Consider the following 8,412-nt stretch of genomic DNA (forward strand, 5'->3'; position numbering starts at 1 on the left):
CATAATATTCCATTGTGTATATGTACCACACTTTGTTTATCCATTCTTCAGCTGATGGGCACTTTGGCTGTCTCCATCTTTTTATTAGGAATACTCTTAACCACCTTGAACCAATGGATATTTATAGAGCAATACATATGATAATAACAAAAAGATCACTTTCCCCAAAATGTACTACAAGCATTCACTAAGATTGATTAGAATAGGAGTATAAAACGCCTTCATGAATTTCTAATAAGTCAAATCCTACAGAGTATATCCTCTAACAGTGCTAAGTTAGAAATCAGGAAAATTATATTAAAGTAGAAATCAACAAAATCAAAATTTTTTTAAAGTCAACATTATGGGAATTAAGTAACAGAGGTCTAAACAACTCATTGGTTAAAGAATAAATTGCAAAGGAAGCTGGAAAATATTCTGTATTGATAGGTAATTAAAATTCAACATATCAGTATCTGAGTTGTTGTTAGGTGCCATCGAGTTGGTACCAACTCATAGTGATCCTGTGTACAACAGAATGAAACACTGCCCAGTCCTGGAGGGCTTGGTTCCTACTGAAAATATGTCCAAAGTATGGGAGATGTAGTCTTGATGTCCCTGATTTAAAGGAACATTCTTTCTGTGCTTCTCCCAAGACAGATGTATTCATTCTTTAGAAGTCCAGTGCAATTATTGTCATGCTTGAGCCCACTGATGCTGTTATATTGCCAATCCATCTCTCTGGGGGTCTTCCTCGTTTTCTCTGACGCTCCATCTTATCAAACATAATATCCTTCTCTAGAGACTGGTCCCTCCTGACAATATGTCCAAAGTATGAGAGACGAAGTTTGGCCATCCCGACCTCCAAGGAGCAGTCTGACTGCACTTCTTCCAACACTGATCTGTTGGTTCTTTTGGCAGCCCATGGCACTTTCAATATTCTCCTCCAACACAATAACTCCACCACTCATCTGTCAGTTTGTCATACTTTGGTGGCTTGTGAGTTCCTGTGATTCTAGAAGCTATGCCATGGGTATTTTAAATACCAACAGGGTCATCCATAGTGGACAGGTTTCAGATAAGCTTCCAGACAAAGACAGACGAGGAAGAAAGAATGAGGAACTACTTCCGAATATTTAGTCACTGAAAATTTATGAATAGCAGTATCTGAGAGGTGCACCTAATGCAGTATTTAGAGGGAAAGTTATTGCTTTCAATGCATATGATTCCTTTTTTAAATGAAAATTTTTATGACAGTTATTCAAAGTTCTACTTTATGAACGCAGACAAAGGAAAGCAAATTATTATCTAAATAATAAAAAAGCTTTTGTTGTTGATAGTGCTGTTGAGCTTCTTCCAACTCCTTGTTGTTGTTGTTGTTAAGTGCCATCAAGTTGGTTCCGACCCATAGCGACCCTGTACAGGTTTCCGAGGGTGTAAATCTTTACGGGAATAGAAAGCCTCATCTTTCTCCTCATCTGACCTCAAGGTTCGCAGCCCAATTCATAACCACTATGCTACCAGAGCTCCTTTCTTCCAACTCCTAGTGACCCCATTATTGCTGAGGAGTTTCCAAAGAGTCGCGGGTGGTTTGAACCACCGACTTTGTAATTAGAAGTCCAGGGCTTATCCTACAGCTGCATACCAGAGCCACAAATGATAAAGAGAATCATCAGGATCAGAGTCATAATATGTGAAAAAGGAAACAAGCCATGTTGTTGCCAGGTGTTATCAAGTCGATGCTGATTCAGCAACCCATGTTTAAGAGAACTCAATGTTTTCTCTTCCAGTGTCATCCTCACAAGAGTAGGTATGTATGAGTCAAGTTTTGAAGCCATTGTTTCAATCCATCTTTTTGAAGATCTTCCTCTTTTTCATTGACCCTCATATATGCCAAGCATGATTTCCTTCTCTAGGGCTTGGTTCCTCCTGAAACTGTGACCAAAGATAGGTAGATGAAGTATTGCTTTCTCTGCTTCAAAGGAACATTCTTTCTGTGCATCTCCCAAGACAGATGAATTCATTCTTTAGAAGTCCAGTTGAATAGAGGAAAAATACATTTTTGGTTCTTTAAAATGAGAAATAAAATAAGAAAATTCATGGTAAGATCGATCAAGTGAAATAATCAGTCTTGTAAAATGTATAAGTGTGGTTGTTTAAAGGTTGAACACATGAAAGCTAATGGCAACTTATTCAAAACATTGTGAATAATGTACCATAAAACATTTCATGTAGTCTTTATTAATTAAAAAAAAAAAAAAAAGAAACAATTTTCCATGTCACTGCATGGTCTACATGTAAAAATGTTTGCATAGAATTCATTTTTTTTCAGCTTAGTATTAACTAATGGTATATGAACATTATAGAATCAGAAAAGTCTTTCCCCTAAAATGCTTATTATTTTTTTAAAATGCTGATATGACATGCTTATTACTTTCTATATTATGTATACACATTGGTTTGTTGCTCTAAGATCAGTATTGGACTTCAAACTACAAGGTTGGCAATTCAAACCCATCAGCTGTGCCTCGGAAACCCTACTCAGTGGCACTTAACAACTTTCTTCATTATTTCCTTGGGTAAATGTGCTAAAAAGGAATGTGCGGATTTAAGGACTCAGATGCATATTGCCAAATTGCCAGTGAAAGACTCTAACTAACCCTGCATTAACACCATAGGAACATGCTCACTAACCTTTAATAATTTTCACTTTGACTTTCCTTATGTAAGCACTTAGAACCTACTTGATAAAATAAGTGCTCTGTTACATATAGTTTTGCTATTTTTTTAATTATAAAACTAGGTAAAAACCAGACATAACATGAACATAATGGAAACATTACAAAATGCAGATAATGTACTTTTAAATAAAATCCTACTTTTCATCCTTAATATTAGCAGTTGATATGATTTATTTTGTGTCTACCATTTAATGATTACATTAGGTAATATAATATAAATCATTATCAATGCATTTCAAGATTTTTTGGTATAAAAATAGTAGATATTTTTATATTTGAAGTCTTTGAGAATTATCTCTCCCTACTCTAATCCTGGTAGCTTAGTGATTACGAATCGGGCTGCTAATCTCATGGTCAGCAGTTCAAAACTACCAGCTGTTCCACAGGAGAAAGATAATAAGGCTTTCTGCTCCTACAAAGAATTACAGTCTAGGAAACACTGTACAGGGTCACTATGAGTCAGAACTGACTCCACGACACATAACAACAACAACAACTACAACTCTTATCCTGGAGTCCTGGTGTGGCACTGTGGGCTAACGTGTCAGACTACAAAGTCCTTTGAATTGCAAGGTTGGTGGTTCAAGCTCACCAGCTGCTACTTAGTAGGAAACCCTGTGCAGGGTGACTATGGGTCAGAATTGACTCAATGACACTTAACAACAACAACTCTAATCCTAACCTGCTCCCACCCTGGAACCAATAAAGTTTTCATTTTCAAAGTCTAACACTTCACCTGCATATAATAATGGGTCTTACCAAGTCTTTCTACAGAGGACTTGTTCATTTCTTGTTGTTAAGTCCCCTTGAAACAGTTCCAATTCAATAGTGAACCCATGTACAACAAAATAAAACCCTGCCAGTCAAACATAATTGTTGTTATGTTTGAGCCCATTGTTGTTGCCAAGATGTAGGTCTATTTTGTTGAGAGTCCCTTTTCCACTAACCCTCTACTTTATGAAGCATCATGTCTTCTGCCAGGGACTTGTTCCTCCAGACAATATCACCATCCTCATTTCCAAGGAATATTCAAGCTGTACTTCTATACATACAAATGTGTTTGTTCTTATGGTAGTGCATGTTTTTAATGTATATGATTCTTGGTTGGCAATTATTATTATTAATATTTTTTATTTCGGAGTTTTGTATAGATCATCTCATTTCCTTCTGGCCTGCATAGTTGCTACTGAGAAATCAGAGTTTATTCTTATCTGTTCTCCTTTCATTTTTCATGAGCTGCTCTCAGTTTTCTTTCCTTGACTTTGATATTGGAAAGATTGACTATAATATGTCTTTGAGATTTTCTTTTGAGGTCTATCGTCTTTGGGGCTGGTTCATCTTCTTGTATGTTTATCTTCTCATTGTTCATAATGTTAGGGAAATTTTCTTGAAACAAGTCTTTGACAATGTGCCTGTGGTTTTTATTGTCTCTTGTTCTGGAATTGCAGTCACCTGTAAATTGTTCCTTTTCATGATGACCCACATAACTCTTAGATTTTCATCAGATTTTTTCATTCTTTTTTTTTCTGATTGTCCTTCTAGAGTACTAGTATTGAGAGATTTATCTTCAAGTTCATTAATTCAGGCTTCCATTCCTTCAAATCTTCTACTTTTCCCTTTCAATGAATTGTCCATTTCTGAAATCTTAGTATAAATCTTCTGGATTTCTAATTGTCAGTTTTGTATTGTTTCAAAATTAGCATTTATTTTGTTTGTTTGTTCTTGTAACATTTTTCTGAATTCTTCAAAAATTTTTTCTATGTTCCCCTTGCTTTCTTTTATCATTCTGTCAATCCATTGAATATAATTCTTTTGAATTCTTTTTTCAGTTAGTCTCATTACCTTTTCTTTCCTCAGAAATGTTTTCTGTGTTTGCATCTTTGTCATTTCTTTCAGCCAGTCTCTCTTGTTACTTCATGTACACTAAAATTGTTTGTTGTCACTGGGGCATTGTGGACTTGTGTTATTTGTAGAAACAAACAATGTAGTTGTTAGACCCAGAGGAAAGAAATCTCTGGTGGAATCTTAACGATTCAAGGAGTTCATGAGATGTTGTGGAATGAATGTGACAGTAGAGCTCCTGGCTCTAGATGGAGTTCCTTTTGGCCTTGGTGTTATCTATATTGAGGACACTCAATAAAAGTAGTTCGTTGGAGCCCTTGATGGAGCTGGTTTCAGTGTCTGTTAGAACCACAGGGAAGCTGAGGGCAGGGTGACTGGTTAAATGCTAGTCTGGAGTCTCTGTAGGTTTTGTAGGTCTGGAGCCAAACACCTTGAATCCAAGCACCAAAGTGGCATGCCAAATTGGTGCAGCTGGTCCCCAACTCACACTGGCATGGCTCCCAACCACATAGCTCTGAATTCCTGGGAAGAAGGGTCTGTGCTAGAGGTAGATGATTGTGGGAGCTAGCCACATCTGGTCATCCTGGGAGCATGGGGAAAATGAAGAAATCACACCTTTCCAACCACAATTCTGTGTGAACATGTCTGCCAGGCCTCCCTCTGCTTCCAAAGTTGCTCACAAAGTGGTTGAGTTGTGTGTTGCAAAAGTCTGATTTAATTAGAAGTAAAATAAGGGTTGAAATCAATCTGAAGAACCAAAATGTTAAAATATAAATTTTTCAAATGTAGAACTCTATCTTAAAATACTACTTCCATGATAAACTATACATGTCAGACCTGAGTACAATATTTTAATTAAATTTTTCTTTTGCTGGTTTTAACTTGATTTTAGATCAGGAGTTGTTGTTGTTGTTAAGTACCGTTGAGTCAGTTGATTCTTAACAATGCCGTATAGGTTTTCAAGGAGTAGCTGGTGAATTTGAACTTCTGTCTTTCTGGTTCAAACTAACCTTTCAGTCCAGTGCTTTATCCCACAGTGCCACATGAGGAATCCAAGCTTATTTTGAAGGGAAAAAAATGAAATGCATGGAATGTATACCTCATAATCTTGAATTCTTAGGTTGATCAGGTTGTTATCTAAATTTAGAACTTTTTTTTTTTTTTTGCATGAAAACCTTATTTACAGGATTACCATTAAGCCTATTACCACCACCACACAGCACATGTCAGCAATTAATAAGTGTCTCTGGTAAGCACACAATCAAAAATCACTCTCTGCAACACTTATTTAGTTTTCACATCAATATCTCTAAGTCCTCTATTGATGATGATAATACATTTTGGTGTGAAAGATGTCACCTTGGTAACTGTGTGGTCCCCGGTGATTTTGTTTTTTAGCCTAAAGCATCAGTTTTGATTGTTTAAAATTATTGTTATTGTCTTTTTTACCATAGCATTATGAATCTAAGCAAAAAACAGATTTTAATACTTAAGTTAACATCATATCTTTTCTTTATCTGGTAGAAATTTCATTTTATATATTGATTTATTATTTATTTAACCAATTAATCCTTTATCTAGATAATTTTTTAATCTTTTTCTAAGTTACAGTTCACAAAACAAAGCATAGGAAATAAAGATTAAATAACTCATTTAGGTTCTTTCAGAATGTACCTATTATGCTAAATATGTATATAAAAACAAAAAAACAAATTCAGTTTGAGTACCACAGTGCCAGAGAAACAGAGTAAGTAAGTGTAAGAAGATACTAAATTATTTAATGAAAAATAAATAGATATAAGACTTTAGGGTCAGCTTTGACACATAAAGAGCTTGGAAATAATCACTTCTGTGTTTACCATAAGAAAAATCTAAACAAATTGAAATTCAGTAACTTCTCTTGGACTCAACAGAGATCTGAAATTGGTGGGCAAACTGCTACCTTGAATTCCGGAGGGGAAGTCACTGGCACCATAGACTAGTTGGAACACTAAATAATAATTTTAAGAAGTTCTTGGAGACTGTGTATGGACTAGCATTACATTGGGAAACTCATGGGACCCACAGTCTTGTGGGGTAGTACTTAAACACTTTATTTGTTTTTATATCTAAGAATTCCACTGGATTATTGTTTTCTATACATTGAGGTACAGTCCATACTGAAGGCTCTAGTCTTTGATTGCCATCAGTATTTCAAGTCCTCTTCACTTTCAGCAAGCAAGGTTCTGTCATCTGCATATTTCAGGTTGTTAGTGAATCGTCCTCCAATCTTGGTGCCATGTTCTTCTTTACATAATCTGTCTTCTCAGATTATTTGCTCAGCATAAATATTGAATAAGTGTGGTGAAAGGATACAGCCCTGGTACACACCTTCCTTGATTTTAAACCATTCTTTATCTCCTGGTTCTGTTCTAACTACTTCCTCATAATGTATGTAGTTTCCTTACAAGCACAGTTAAGTGTTCTTGAATACCCATTCTTTGCAATGTTATCTATAGTTTGTCATGATCTACACAGCCATCTCCTTTGTATAATCAATAAAGCACAGCTAAATATTCTTTTAGCCAAGATTCATCTGATGTCGGTAATTTGTGGAAATTATGCTTCTGAATTAAACTTGAATTTCTATCTGCTCCCTGTGGATGTATTGGTATAATAATTTGTTAATTATTCACTTGCAGTGATAGTAGTGATATTATTAGATGATTTCTGCATTCTATTGGGCCACCAATCTTTGGAATGGGCACAAACACAAACCTCTTCTAATCAGTTGTTCAGGTAGATGTCTTCCAAATTTCTTAGCACATACAAGTGAGCACTTTCAGTGCCATGGCAGTTTGTTGAAACATTTGTACTCTGAATTTTGGGAGCCTTGTTTTCACCAGTGCCTCTTGTGCAGCTTAGACATATTCCTCTCAATTCTATCAGTTCTTGAAGATATGGTACCTCATGAAATGATAGAACATTGTCCAGTTCTTTTGGGAAGAGTGATTCTGTGTATTTCCATATTCTTATGATTTCAGCATCATTCAAAATTCTGCCCATAGAATCTTTCAAGATTGCAACCCAAGGGTTTAAGTTTCTCTTCAGTTCTTCCAGCTCAAAAAATTCGGAACACATCCTTCCCGTTTGATTCTCTAACCCCAGGTCTTTGTACACTTCATTGTAAAGTTTAACCAAGAAAAACATGCTGTCCTTTGAAATTTCCTGTTCCCCTCTTTAACATCCTTGTTTCTTCTCACTGTTTTAGCTTCTCTAAACTCAAGAGCAAGCTTCGGTCTCTTTTGATGGTACTTTGATTTTTCTTTAATTTTTGTCATTTGAATACCCTTTTGCTTTCTTAATATATGATGTTCTTGATGTCATCCACCAACTCTTCTAGTCTTCAGTCATTTCTGTAAATGCATCATATCTTTTTTTCATATGGTTTCTAAATTCAGATGGCACATAATCGTGGTCATATTTTGCCTCTCATGGAATTTTAATTTTCTTCAGCTTCAGCCTGAAGTTGCATATGAGTAATTGGTGGTCTGGCCAACAGTCTTCCCTGGCTTTGTTTTGACAGATTGTATTGGGTTTCTCTCTTGTCTCTTAAAACAGATGTAGTAATTTGATTCTGGTCTGTTCCATCTGTTGAAGTTCAGATGTACATTCACATTTTAAGTTGTTGAACAAAGTTGTTACCAATGAATAAGTCATTGGTCTTTCAAAATTCTATCATGTGATCTCTAATATTGATTCTGTCACAAAGGTCTAATTTTCCAACTAGGGAACATTCATCTTTGTTTCCAATTTTAGCATTGTTGTTGTTGTTGTTGTCAGGGGCCATCGAGTCGGAACCGACTCATAG

The sequence above is a fragment of the Chrysochloris asiatica genome, unplaced genomic scaffold (assembly GCF_000296735.1).
Source record: "Chrysochloris asiatica unplaced genomic scaffold, ChrAsi1.0 scaffold00020, whole genome shotgun sequence".
NCBI lineage: Eukaryota > Metazoa > Chordata > Mammalia > Afrosoricida > Chrysochloridae > Chrysochloris > Chrysochloris asiatica.